Raw genomic sequence first — 13,816 nt, forward strand, 5'->3', positions numbered from 1 at the left:
CGATGGCGCCCACCTCCCATTTGCTTATGTTTTTAACACACACGAAAAAAAAAAAAAACTTTGCTTTTTGCAATCCTCATGGTTTTCTGAGCTCTGGGCTTATCCCAGGAGACTGCAGAGTTCTCCAGCTTTGGCCTCAGGAGAAAAAAAATCAGAGCTAGTCTGGGGTCAGGACTACCCAGTGGCTCCCTGGCGGGAGCCTCCTCAATTCACCCCGCACTTTGCCGTCTGCTCTGAGGTCTCCCAAACCCGGATGCACCTTCGGACCTGCACGCGACCCCTCCGTATCCCTTTCGACGTGCGTCTGTGTGTTTTATCCCTGCGTTTATGACAACAGACTGTATTAACAGCTTCATACCAACTACAGCGGGGCAGGCGGCGACGCGTGTGTGCACACAGCCTGCCGCGCCAGAGGAAGTCTTTGGTGAGACGCCGTGGTGCACTGTATGCCGTAAGATACAAAGTGCCATTTCCACTAGATTCGGTGGTCTGTTGACAAACTCGTCAAATATTTGCCTCATTTGAAAGCTTTCTGCCACAAAACCCTCGGGGTACTAGAGTTTTGTATAAAAATAAAAGGGGTCACTGTAGGACTTTGGCAGGATGGATGTTTAGAAAAATGTAGGGGAGCCCCGGCCAGGTAAGTCAGGTGGTTGGAGTGTTGTCCTGTCCGCCCGCGCCCCCTCCCCCCGCCCCACTGTACATCGGAAGGTCGCAGGTTTGATCCCCGGTCAGGGCACATGCCTGGGTTGCCGGCCACGACCCCAGTCGGGGGGGCGCACAAGAGGCAAGCAACCCATGTCTCACCCTCCCATCAATGTTTCCCTTCCTCCCTCCCCCTCCCTCTAAAATCAATACGCTTGTCCTCAGGTGACGGGGGGGGGGGGGGGGGNTGTGTGTGTGGGGGGGGGGGGGGGGGGGGTAGGGGGGAAGAAAGGCCATTCGTAGGGCTAAATGGTGACCGTGTCTATTTTAGTCGGCCGCAGTCCGGTGGAAAAACAAACATCCCAGAGGGGTTCGTCTGACACATACGGGTAGACTCCGGAATCATCACTCATCAATCGCTGTCAAAGGCCTCGCTAGGTCAAGATCAACTTCGACCCAGACGCTCGTGTAAACAGGAGCTCTCAAACCGTCCCGTCCAGAAGCCCGTGGAGGACCCTGCGGAGCCCCGGTGTGTGTGTGTGTGGGGGGGTTGTAGCTAGCGACGGTCACCACGTGAACGAGCGAAACAGGCATGGGTAGACCACGAGAGCGCGGAAGGAAGGACGCACGCCACTGTGGTCAGAGACGATGTCACCCGACATCGGGAAGCCTGTGGACATGCCCACACGCACGCAGCCAAGCAGGCGTGAGGGAAAGAGAGACAACGCTCTCCTATTGTGACGGAAATAGCTGTGACCCCACGGAGCCCCGGGCACGTCCCCAGGGGTTGCCAGGGATCCCAGGGCACCCCAGGGAAAACCCCGCCGAACTCCACGCCCAGCAAGTAACAAACGCACGCTCCCAAAGCACATTTTCTTCCTCTTCTTGGAGTCGGCAAACAGGACAAAGATCGATTTTCAGTTCACACTCGGTAAAGAAGGTGTGATTTTACTTAGGGTTTTTTTTTCCCCCTCGAATCTGCCCTTTTCCTTCTTGTTCAGTATTTATGTAGCTACCACAGAACAGCCCAAGACAATAAAGGTGGGCATACCCTGCCACACCGTAGCCAGACTTATAACCTCCTTCCATAGAATGTACTTGTAATGGTTGCTTTTAAAATCAAGTTTGTTTCTCTATGCTCACAGGGGCCATTTGAGAATGGGACTAAACACAGTGCTTCCCCCCAACCGTCTTTCTTCCACGGTTTTTTTTTTTTTCCCCTGTGTTTGGGGGTGGACATGCAAGTCCCACCGCCTATCCCTGGTCACCTACCTAAGGGGCTTCTGCATTATCCCGTAGGAGGGCCTGGGAGGATGTGAGGGTGTCGGGCCATGGTCTTTGAAATGTCCATGTGGACCGGGCCAGGTGGCTCAGCTGGTTGGAGTGTCATCCCCAAACCTGGGAAGGTGGCAGGGTGTGTAGAGGAGGCAATGGATCGATGCTTCTCTCCCTCTCTCTTCTCCATTCCTATCTGCCTCAAATCAATAAACACAGCTTCGGGCCCTGACGGGCATGGCTCACCAGACTAGGAAGCAAAAGGTCGCCGGTTCGATTCCCAGTCAGGGCACATGCCTGGGTTGCAGGCCACGCCTCCAGTAGGGGGCGTGCGAGAGGCAACCACACACAGATGTTTCTCTCCCTCTCTTTCTTTCTCCCTTCCCCTCTCCCTAAAAATAAATAAATAACATCTTTAAAAAAGTAAAATGAAATAATCACACCTTCGGATGAGGATTGAAAAAATAAACAACAACTCAATAAAATAAAAGTCCCTGTGCTCTGGATGGAGGTGCAATCCTGTCCCTTCATGTCTGCGTGGCTCAGATGGCCCAGCTCCCGGGCCAGCCCACCGACCGGACACATCGACTCAGAAAGCTCCCAGGGAGCCCCTGTCCTACTAGCCGTGTGCGACCCTTGGTCCGGCGAGAGCGAAACCACGGGCGATGTTCACAAAAGCCGCATTCTCACCCCAGCCGCTCCCCCCACGGAGGACGTGTGCAAAGATGGGGCACGCCCAGGAGCTCTTGCAGAAGGAAAGCCCGTGTCCACCACAAAGAAAGCCAACAGGAGACAAGAGTCCACCACAGAGCGCGCTCCGGGCTTCCCTGGGCATCGTGGGAGAAGCCGCTCTCCGTGTCGGTCCCCTTCCTGAACCCTCAGGTCCCTTCTGTGTCTCGTCAGTATGCATGACGCCCTGCGGTCTCCCACGGCCGCTGTATCCCATTGATAAACTCCTCCTTCCACCATCATCCTGTGTTCTGCTTTCCTCGCATCACGCGACGTCCGCTCCGATTCCCCACCGTGTTTGGTGGGCTCAGCCCACCCACGGCCCGACGGGACAACTGACGGACCGCGCCGACTCTGTGTTCTGCCCCCTCCCCAAGAACGCCACGGGCGAGAGACCGCCCCCCCCGCCCCCCCCCATGCAGTGTGGCAGCTCATCTCAGCGTGCACCAGAACACTTGCCAAAATCCAGAAAAAAACGGCGTTTTCCGCCGTCAGAACAGATGTCAAAAGCCTTTCCATGCGCATGGCCGTCTGCCCCCTCGTGGGTGGGTGTTGCGGTCATAACTGCCTGTGGCCACACACCTCGCACTCAATAACCAACTAGGTCGAGGAGTGCTTTCTGTCGTTACAGAAGAAGGGGTCTCCGCTCCGTGGCACAGGAGGTGAAGGACCTGGAAGGCACACCCGGCCACCCACCCCATCGCCCCGCCGCGGCTTCGCCAGCGGCATCGCGGATTTTAGATGGGGGTTCTGAACCGAACGCCTGCACCCCGCTCTGCGCAGCAGGCCTTGATTGCCGCGTTATTTCACCGTTTCTTTTAAAGGAAGGCCGGGCGCCCGGAACGCAGCTCCCAGGGAGGGACAGGCATCTGGAGCAGGTGGCCGCCGCGCTGATTTCTTCGGGCTCTGTAATCACGGAGGCTTGTTTGGTGGGGAGGAAGCCCGCGTGGTGATTGTGCGGGGGGGAGGGGGCCGGAGCTACAGCATCCGCTCTGGGAGGGAGAGACGGAAACCCACGGAGAAGCAGTTCGTCAAGACGGTCAGCCTGACCCAGGCAGGGGGGGAACGCCGCAGAACCTGGAGGACGGAGGTTCGCCACTGGGCCGCCCGGAACACAGATTGAGGACGGAAAAAGGGGGTGTTTTGGTGGGCAGTTTCCTGGGTTACTATTTCACTTCTTCCACGGCTCCCAGACACACTCCAGCCAGCTGCCCAGGACCTTAACCAACATAAAATACTCAAGAAAACTACACAAACAACACTGTACATGCCCATATACACGAAGCCACTTTATAGCAGAACAAAATGACCTCCGTACTGAGCCAGAGTCACCCTGTGTCCCCAAGAGCTGTGTGCAAAGGGGACAGGGAAGCCGACGGGGTGACGACTGGACGGATGAGCACAGGACCGAGAGCGAAACACGCTGTGGAGAATCAGCGTCACGAGGCCAGGTCAGCTGCGTCCACGGCCACGCCTCCCTGCTGTGGGTGTCCCTGTCCCCTCCCCTTTCTCACAGGTGCCACCCCTGTGTCTGCTCCACATGGGGACCCTGTGTGGGCTCCTGCCCGAGTCAGCGCTTCCCCAATGGCTGCTCTTAGGGATCTCACATAAATCACCTCTCCCTTGGAATAAAGCTAAAGGCCCTTTAGTTTCAGATGGACAAACCTAGAGCAGACAGAAGAACAGACAGAAGGAAAATGAGCAGAAATCAATGAAATCGAACACGGGAAACCAATAGGGAATCAAAGAAACGAGATGCCGGACCTTCGAAGAGATCGATAAAAGGGATCCAACAGAGTCTGTTATCAAACTAAAAGGCTCACCTGCTGAGAACGCCACGAAGGAAACTTTTCCTCAGGGAAACCCCATCCCACAACGACCATCGCAACACTCAAGGATTCGGGTGACACTCTGACGTGCTCGTGACACTTTTGTTCATTGATTTTATGGAGAAAGAGGGAAGGAGCGGAGGGGAGAGAATGAAACGTCCATTTGCGGTCCCAACACCTTGGCGTATCGGGAAGACACGCCAACCAAATGAACCACGTGGCCAGAGTGGGGGTCGAGTCTTTTCAAAGGGTCCTCGGGAGGCCTGGCCAGTTTGGCTCAGTTGCTTGGAGTGCCATCCCCAAACCAGAGGGGTGCGGGGCTCAGTTCCCAGTGAGGACACACTCCGAGGTTGTGGGTTCAATGCCCAGTCCGGGGGGCAAACGGGAAGCAACCAATCGATGCTTCTCTCTCACGCCACTGTTTCTTCCCGCCCCTTCCTCCTCTCTCTAGGAACAATTAAAAAAACGTCTCCGGGAGGTGATTAAAAACCAAACCCAACCCTACCCTGAAGGTTGCCCTGCACGTGTCTTTGGTGAGTCATCAAAATATACCATCCAAAAATACGTCCAGACGAACAACTTCCAGAAAATCAATAGAAGGCCTGCCCTTGAGACCGCGTCAATATATCCTCGAACTGGCTGCCATTATCTGTAGGGACTGTGCGTCCTCACTTCCTTTCCCTGGCAGCTGGTGGAAAAAGCAGTCTCATTTCCAAGGGGGTTAAATGGGGTCACCACCCCCCGCAGGAAACACACGGCGGCGTGAAAGGAGGAGCAGGTTTTGAAATGGGGGATTAACCCGTGGGTGTGGGTGGGGCCCCTGGGCACCCAGGGCTTAGCCCGGGCAGTCCTTGGGGTGTCAGGGAGCGGGGACACCTGGGCAGGGCTGGGAGAGGCCACCGGGGCCCCTGACGGCAGATCAAAGTGTGGAGACCTTGTCTCGAGGTGCCCTACGGGGAACTCCTCAGCTTGGCGAGGAGCGGGCTGACTCACCGAAGTGGGAGTGGCCTCCCGAGGGGAGAGTCCGGACACCCCAGGCACGCGGGGTGCCCCGGGAGGACAGAAGCCGAGCCCAGGAATGCACTCCTCCATGCTCAGCCCACTCCCATCCCCGCGTGGCTGGGACTGATGGACACGCCGTCGGTCGCCTTAACGGAGGAATGGCCAGACTGCTTCAAACTCGTGGCTATTTATCACACCGTCTCCTACTCACACGTACGCCAAATGCCCACTGGACGTCCACCTACCTGCCTTAATGGGGGAGCATTAAGGGCGTGGCGCCCTCTCGGCCTAACCCAGCGTGGACGCAGAGGCCCCACCGTGTGACCGAGGGCAAAATACTCCTGAACCGGGAGCTTCTGAGAAGCCCTCGTCATCGTTGGTTTCATTACCTTTCCACAAAGTAGCTCCGAGAAAAAAGAGCTTGCTGAGTTTATTTATTTATGTTTTTTACGTACCCTGGCGATCCGTTCATTCATCCACACGCCCCACATGTTGGAGACGACCCACCCCCGGCTTTGCCTTGAGGCTCCAGGGGGAAACTAGCTTTGTGTGTGGGATTCCCGGGCCCGGACTCCCTCCCAGAAGGTAGGAGACCTCATCTTTGAATAATCCTGTGCCCGGGCTCCCTCACGGTGTTAGAACTGGTTCTGCTGGCTGAGCACAAGGGAGGGACCCGGAGAGGTGCCAATTAGTCCTCGTACACGGTCCCAGCCAGCCAGGAGAACACAGAGGCGTGAGCGCCTGAGTGAACTCCGCTCCTTCCTTCCCGGGCACACACACCCTCACACACACACACGTGTGAACACGGACAGCCACACCCATCGCTCGTCGGCGTGAGCCTTTCTGCGAGCCCTTGGGGATGCGCGGAAGAGCTTCTCACTGTTGCTGTGGTTTCTCCGTCGGCGGGAGTCCCCACGGGGCACGGAGGACGAGCCCAGGCCAGCCCGTCCCATGCACACGGTCACGCCCTGCAGGATGTCCTCGCCTGAATCCCCGCAATCTGTGAGTTTGCGAGTGAATGAGGCAGAGGGGAAAGCGAGCGTCCAGACACTCGTTACCCATGGCCAGCCTTTGTCCTCCGATGGGGAGATAATCCTGGGTTTATCTGGGTGAGTCCCGTGGAATCCCAACGGGCCTTATTCGTGGGAGCAAGGTAAGGGTGAGAAACCAGAGATGGGAGCGTGAAGAGGCTTTGACCCAGCACGGCTTGCCTGCAGGGTGGAAGAAGGTCTCGTAAGCCAAAGCTTGTGGAAGCTTCTAGAAGCTGGGAAACACAAGGACACAGACAAATCCTCCTGGCGACTGCAGAAGGCGCCAAGCCAGCCAGCACCTTGCTGTGAACCCTTTAGGGCTGATTTTCACTCTCATAATCTGCCAAACGGGGAGAGGGTACATGCCCGTGGTTGTAAGCCATTCCGTTTTGGGCCATTTTTTTAGGGCAGGAGGCCAAAACGGGGTGAAAGCCCATGAGAGAGACACCAGGAGGGGACCAAGGAAAGATGACCGTGCAGCAGATGTCCTCTGGGTCTCATCCTGGCCTAACCCAGGAGCTGGAACAAGGAGGTGGCCCGTGCAGGGCACGGGGAAAAGCCCTGGCACACTCACGGCAGGGGAACTGAGCAGAGTAAGGTCTGAGTGGATGCAAAAAACACACCCCATCCATCCCTGAAAATGAGGGGAGCCTGGGCCATGTCGAGAAAGTAACGGTGAGGAGGATGGTGGTGATGACGATAAGGACGTTTGCCTTCAGCGAGGGGTGCTAACTCCCCAGCTGGTGTAGCAAGGACCACAGTCATTGGCACTTACGGCCACGCCGTGGAATAGTCCCACGAAAAACAGTCCAATGCCCACCAGATACACACACACACACACACACACCCCTTTCCAAGCCTAAGGAAAAAGCACCACCCTGGGACTCAGTTGAGCAGACCACCTCTGGCAGCTCCGTAGCCCCAGCGAGGGAGACCTCCCCCACCACGTGGAAGACCCTCAGTCCTTCACGGAGACCTCCTCAGGGATTAAGCGGAAAAGAAGAGTAACCCAGAATCAAGTAGACACACAGACGTCCCGAAGCAACGCTCCGTTGAGTGAACAGAGGAGGGGAACAGAGGTGGCTTCTGCTACCCGCACGCATTCTGGGCCCTGCAGCCCGGACCCTGGACCCTGGGCGGATTCTTTGATGCACTGGCCACTGTCCCTGAGCGGGGAGGACACGGCGTCCAGGGGACGGCAGAGACCAGCCTCCGGGAGAGAAGGAAGGCAAGTCATGCCACCTGGGTAGGCCCGGAAGTCATGACGCTGGTGGGAAGAAGCCAGGCGCAGAAGGATCCATACCATGAGACTCCTTCGATAGGGAATGTCCACACCAGGCAAATGCTCGTGGACCGATGAGACACGAGAGGCTCCTGGGACTGGGGACGGGGGTTGTGGAGTGACTGCTTGATGGATACTGGGTTTCCCATGGAGGTGACGGGAAAATGTTGGAAGTGGGTAGTGATGATGGTTGTACCACAGCATGGACTCACGAACGGGACTGATTCTGACACTTAACAATGGTTAAAGTGGCCCTGGCTGGGTAGCTCACTCAGTCAGAGCATCGCCCCCATGGGCCGGGGTTGTGGGTTCGCTCCCCGGTCCGTGAACATACGAGAATCAACCCATAGCTGCGTCATCCAGAGCAATTTTACAACCCTTTTTTTAAAAGAGAAAAGTTGAGGGAGCTTCCTGACCCCCGACAGTGCTCACCAACGGTGACTTGGCAAGGCGCAGGAGAACCCTGGGGCACACAGTAGGTCACACAGACACAGCGCCGGACATGGCAGAAGGTCACCCACCTCAGTAGACTGGGGAGGAGAACCAGGGAACACCCCTCCAGAACCCAAGGGAGCCTCCGCCATTTCGGAACCGGGGCCTGCACGCGGCGTTCCCCGGAAGGAAGGGGCCGTAACGCGGAGTGACAGGCTCTTCCACTTTTCTCTGAGGAAACCATGCCCCCCTCCCATGCGTGACGCTGAAGCTGTCATCCCAATGAACAAAGAGCCTTTGGTTGACAACCGCCATCTACCTCTAAGTCATGACACCTCTCTGTGACGGTCACAAAGGACCAGGAAAGAAGGAAAGGCAGGGGCGGCCGAGGCCAAGACCAAGCAGGAGGGGATGTCTTCAAACCAGGAGCTCAGCCTGCCATCTGTTGACTTAAAAGGAGCCTCCCTCCCGCCCTCCAAGCCTATGAGTCAAACCTGCCCGGTGAGACGTAAAACTACAGAGTGATGGGGAGGCGGAGGCACAGAGGCTTTGCAGGGTGCGTCGGAGTTTCATGGAGATGTGTCTTGGTACAGGTGATTAACTAAACTGAGGTCCCTAGGGCGGCCCTGATCCCCCAGGACGGGGGTCCTTGTAAGAAGAGGAGATGGGGACACAGACCCCCCCAGAGGGTGAGGACGCAGCGGGAAGACGGCCATCCGCATGCCTGAGAGAGACCCCTGGATCCGAGCGTCCAGCCTCCGGAACGGGAAGGAAGAAATGTCTGTTGTTTAAGCTGCCCTGCCTTCCAATTCTGTTCCTTTAAAGAAACGAAGGGAACCTCTAGACAGACCAAACCACGGTCCATCCGATGCGCGACGCAGCACCGAGCCAGAGGAAAGGAAAATGAAGACGCAGGGGCCTTTGGGGACGAAGGGGCCTTTGGGGACGCAGGGGAAGGTGTCACACAGGCAGGGAGTTGCAACCCGCTCTGCCGCCTCTCATTCCAGCCACGCCGGGAGAGGGTGACGGATGGAGGGGACGCGACTACCGCCAGGCTGTGTACAGTCTACGACCCCTCACGGGCCCTCGCGAAAGTCAAGGCACGCGGGTCGGCTCTGCCCCACCCGCTGGGGACAATCTCAAAAAAAAAAAAAAAGTGGGCCCGCATCCTACTATTCTTCTCTGCAGGAAACGGCCTGGGGAGCGTTCCAAGGAAATCAGGGAAAGAGGAACCCTGTCGATAGGGTCCTGCTGCGGTGGCACTGGGGCTGTCACAAAAAGAAATTGTGGGGAAGTACAGAGAAAGCCCCGGGCAGGGGCTCCCAACGAGACGGACGGCAGCCAATAGAGAAGTCCGAACACGTCTCTCCCAGAAAGGAGGCCGCGTTGAGTAGCGTCCTGTGACCTCAGGGAGGGGAGGGTGGAAGCGAAGCTTCGCTCCGTGTCATGTGGTCCCGCTGTCCCTTTTCTCCTGGTGACAGAGGGGGTCTGTCTCTCTGGGGGTCCCCAGCTGTGCGGGGACTCACCCAGGAGCCAGGGCTGAGACCGCCTAGGGTGGCGGCGGCGTGGCCCTGTCCACGTGGGGGGCCCCAGCTGGGTCACGGAGGATTGTCCCCCAACGCAGGGAGGTGGGGGGGTCCTCCCTGGGCATTCCCGTGTGTGACAAAGTCAGAACACTGCTGGAGCAGACACTTTCACCCCCAACGGATAGTTTTAGGGGAAGACAGGCAAAGCGGCACGGGACGGACAAATCTAGCATTAGGGCCTGATGTCAGTGTCTCCGGAAATCGGTATATGTGGAAGCCCGAACGCCCAATGGGATGGCGTTCCCCAGGAGGGAATTAGGATTCGATGAGGTCACAAGGGGGTGGCATCCCCCCGATGGGACAACCGTCTTTACGAGAGTCCCGAGAAGACACGGTCCCCCTGTTGGCTCTCGGCCATGCCAGGACACACCGAGAGGCAAGCCGTCGGCCGCCCAGAAGAGAGACCTCTCCGGGGCTCTACCACGTTGGCACCCAGATGTCACCGGAAGTATAAAACGTAACCCCCTGAGGCCTTAGAAACTCCCCTGTTTAGGGTATGTAGTTAGAGAAGTCCCAATGGAGGAAAATGCCAAAGTTGGGGCTGATTCAAGATGGCAGCCTTCGGCCCAACCACGTGAGATGCGGGGTCTCCCCTAGGTTTACGGTTGGGAATGAGGTGGGCTGCACACTGTGTGCCGGGCACAGTTCTCTGCAGGGTCGGGGGTCGGGGGGGGGGGGCAGGGAAAACCAAGTCCTTGGCTCTCTCCATCTGCCCCCGAGCCCCTGCCTCCCTGATGCCTCCCCAGAAGAAACACCTGGGCTTTAACTGCACCCCTATCCTGGCGACCGGGCGTCTGACAGCCAGGTGCCGCCAGAGCCTCGCTCGCTCCACAGGCTCCAGGGAGGGGCCTCCCTGCCTCTTCCAACTGTGTCCCTCCAATCAGAGCACGTGCCTGGGTTGCAGGCCAGGCCCCCAGTAGGGGGCGCACGAGAGGCCACCACACATGCATGTTTCTCTCCCTCTCTTTCTTCCTCCCTTCCCCTCTCTCTAAAATAAATAAATAAAGCATTTTTTTTTTTAAATGGAGGAACAACTACCTGCCAGACTTCTGTACTTGGAAACGTCCTTCCCTCCTATTTTATCTAGTTTCTAACTTTCCTGGGGTGGTCCGATGTCGGCACCATCATGCACGCCTGGGGGGGGAGTGTGCTTTCTAGCGCCCTCTCAAAATGAAGAATAGCATGAAAAATCTCACTGGGCACAGCAAAATCTCACTGGACCCGATGGCACTGGGTCTGGAGGGGTGCTCAGGGGTGCTCAGGGGGGACAGTGCAAGGGGTACGAGGAGAGCCCAGGCGGACAGGAGAGACAGTAGGGCCGATCCAAGGAAACCAAGATCAGGGGAGAAAGGGCTGTCGGTACACTGGAAAACGCTTGTGGGTGCGCGGGAGAGAACTTGAGAACGACGGGTTCGTGAAGGGAAGTCTCCTGAAATATAGGTTTCCCACCTCGGGACGTCATGTAGTGAAGGGAAGCATTAAGCACTAGGGAGTGCTTGGTGAAGAGGGAATGAGTTGTGTGCCTTGATTTTTTTTTTGGGGGGGGGAGGGGGCTGTCTACATGGATGCCCTGCCTAGAAATACACAGGCACCCAGGCTCAGAAACACCAAGGGGACCTCTGAAAGGATGTGCCCCAGCCGCCATCCTGGTTTCCACATTGTGCTACAGCCACCACGGATGTCACCGTGTCCCCATGGGGGGAGGGGTGGAACTCTACATAGAGCTTTAGGAATCCCCTTGGAGGTTATAATTAGGTCACTGTGGAAGGAGGTGGGGGACGCGGCTTGGTTCCATGCACCGGAATCGTGGGAGATGGGGACGAACCATTTCTTGTCTAGGGAGCAGGGTGGCTGCCTTGAGTCCGAGTGTGTCCGTCGGTGACGTCACAGTTTAGCTGGGATGTAACGCCACAGTGGCCCCTGGGGCTTTAAGAAAACACGGCACCGTGAGGTAGTTCGCCGACACACCCCGTGCGTTCTTCCGGGCGATTCTGAATGCCCACCATGGCCCGCAACCTAACGCAGAGAACGAGGACACGGGACAGCCCCTGACGTCATGCTCTTCCTCATTCAGAGCCCGGACACGCGGTCCACTCGTGCCAACACCGATGTCTACTCCCAGCTGGATCCCAGCCTTGTGGCACCTCCCTGAGGGGAGGTGACTCCTCCCCTGACTCCCGCTGTCCTCGCCGCCAAGGGCCCTAAGACATCAACGTCACCTCGGCCCTGTCTCATGGATTGGGAGTCAGCAATTCTGTCCCCAGGGTGGGGACTGCCCCCCACGCCAAGCTCACGGGCAAAAACAAAGGGGTAAAAAATACAAGAGTATGTGGGTGACGAAAAGAACCTGTCATCCACACGGGGAGAGACCGGACTAAAGGAACAGGGGCACGAGCCAGGGGCACAGACTGCAAACAGCCTTCAGAGAGCAGCGTCAACGGAACGCTGCCTTTGCACTGTGACTTGCCCTAGAAGCTTGCAGGGCCGGGGACGGCGAGGGTGAAGAAAGGGTAACACAGGGTTGGGGTCCCGTCGCGAATCTATGTGGGTGTGGGTTGGATGCCCATGACAGAGAATCGCCTGGGTCAGCAGGAAAAGGGCACATAGACAGACACCCTCAGAAAACTCAGAACCCCTGTGGGCGCCTGTTTGGGACCGGCAGACACTTAGGGATGGGACCCAGGAGCCGGCGGAGAGGAAGTTGCTTCCCTGAGTTGGAAACTTCTGTGCCCGCCCCGACTACCTCCTCACGGCAGGTACAGGGCCCACTGTACCATCTGCAATGAGCCAAGGGCACCCTACAGGGTGACTCAGAGACGCCCAGTTCTGATGCTTTGGGGAAGGCTTGTGATTTTTTCTTTTCTTTTTAAGCTTATTCTTAATCTCTTGAGTCAATCATGCTCAGATTCACCTCTCTCCCTCACGGATATTCAAGAAAGGAGTTTGGGTCAGAGGTTGCAGAGAGTGTCGGCAGCTTTGACGCGAGGGCCATGCACGCAGGTCTGGATTCCTGTCCCCTGCGTGTCCAACGCCTGGAACAGCAACAGCCGGACTCTCCCTCCACGCCCGCGCAGCCCACAAGAAGTTGCCCCGGACAAGCACGCGTCATGTTCATTCAGATGAGCAGAGGAAGGACCCAACAGCACCCTTCCCAGCCCCGGACCAGCCCGGCGCCCTGGCCTCCAGCCCGTGCCCACCACAACAGGCCCAAGCGCGCGCCCGAAAGGAACACAATGGCGGGACCCGGTGCCAAGGGGCGGCGGGCGGGGCGGCCACCAACTTTCCATCTTTCCATCGTTCACCTGCTTTCCACCTCCTGTGTGACTCCCGGGGGAGCAAGGAGAAGGAGAGCGAGAGAGAGACAGAGAAAGAATGAGAAGAAGAGGAAGACGGGGGGAAAAGAGGAGACAGGGGAAAAGAGAGAGAAGGCCACAGGACAGGTATGGGTGGGCGGATGCACAGATTCACAGGCAGGTAGGTAGGGACACAGGTAGGGAGATACACAGGTGGACGCAAGAGAAGGAAAGGGGCCCAAAGAGGTAGGCAAGAGTGTCTCCCACTGAAGTCAGAGCCTGCCACGCTGAGAAGGTGTTCAGCAGCCTCCCCGGTCTCCACCCGCCAGGCGGCAGGAGTACCCCGCCTCCCCAGTTGTGGCAACCACAAGTGTCCCCAGACGTGGCTGCATGTCCCCAAAGGCACAGCCATGTCTCTTGCACGCCTTCCCCATAGGTGGATAAATAGATATCCAAAGAGAGGGGGTCCCGCTCACCCCCCCCCGCCCCCCCACATCGGGAAACCTTCCTCCCACCCAGCTCCACTTGGAAGAGAGAAGTCCCCTCCCCATTGGGGCTTTCACTGTCCTTCTGGCTCTGGACCTCATGACCCTGAGCTCACCCTAGGGCGCTCCTCTTTTCCCAATTTGGCGCGGAGGGATAGGGCAAAGAAACTTCTTACACACCCCTGCCTCACGGGTCACCCTCGGCATGCCCCGCACCGGGGTCCATA

At 57.6% G+C, this 13,816-nt stretch overlaps 1 protein-coding gene across 3 annotated transcripts in view; it reads right to left on the reverse strand.

The window, feature by feature from the left end:
• The window catches only part of PRKX (protein kinase cAMP-dependent X-linked catalytic subunit), a 56,319-nt gene that overhangs the window by 41,308 nt on the left and 1,195 nt on the right, over positions 1–13,816 (reverse strand). The gene's annotated exons all lie outside the window — the stretch shown is intronic.

This window comes from Sturnira hondurensis, unplaced genomic scaffold (assembly GCF_014824575.4).
Source record: "Sturnira hondurensis isolate 20B ecotype Veracruz unplaced genomic scaffold, ASM1482457v3 Scaffold0019234, whole genome shotgun sequence".
In the NCBI taxonomy this organism is placed as follows: Eukaryota; Metazoa; Chordata; class Mammalia; order Chiroptera; family Phyllostomidae; genus Sturnira; species Sturnira hondurensis.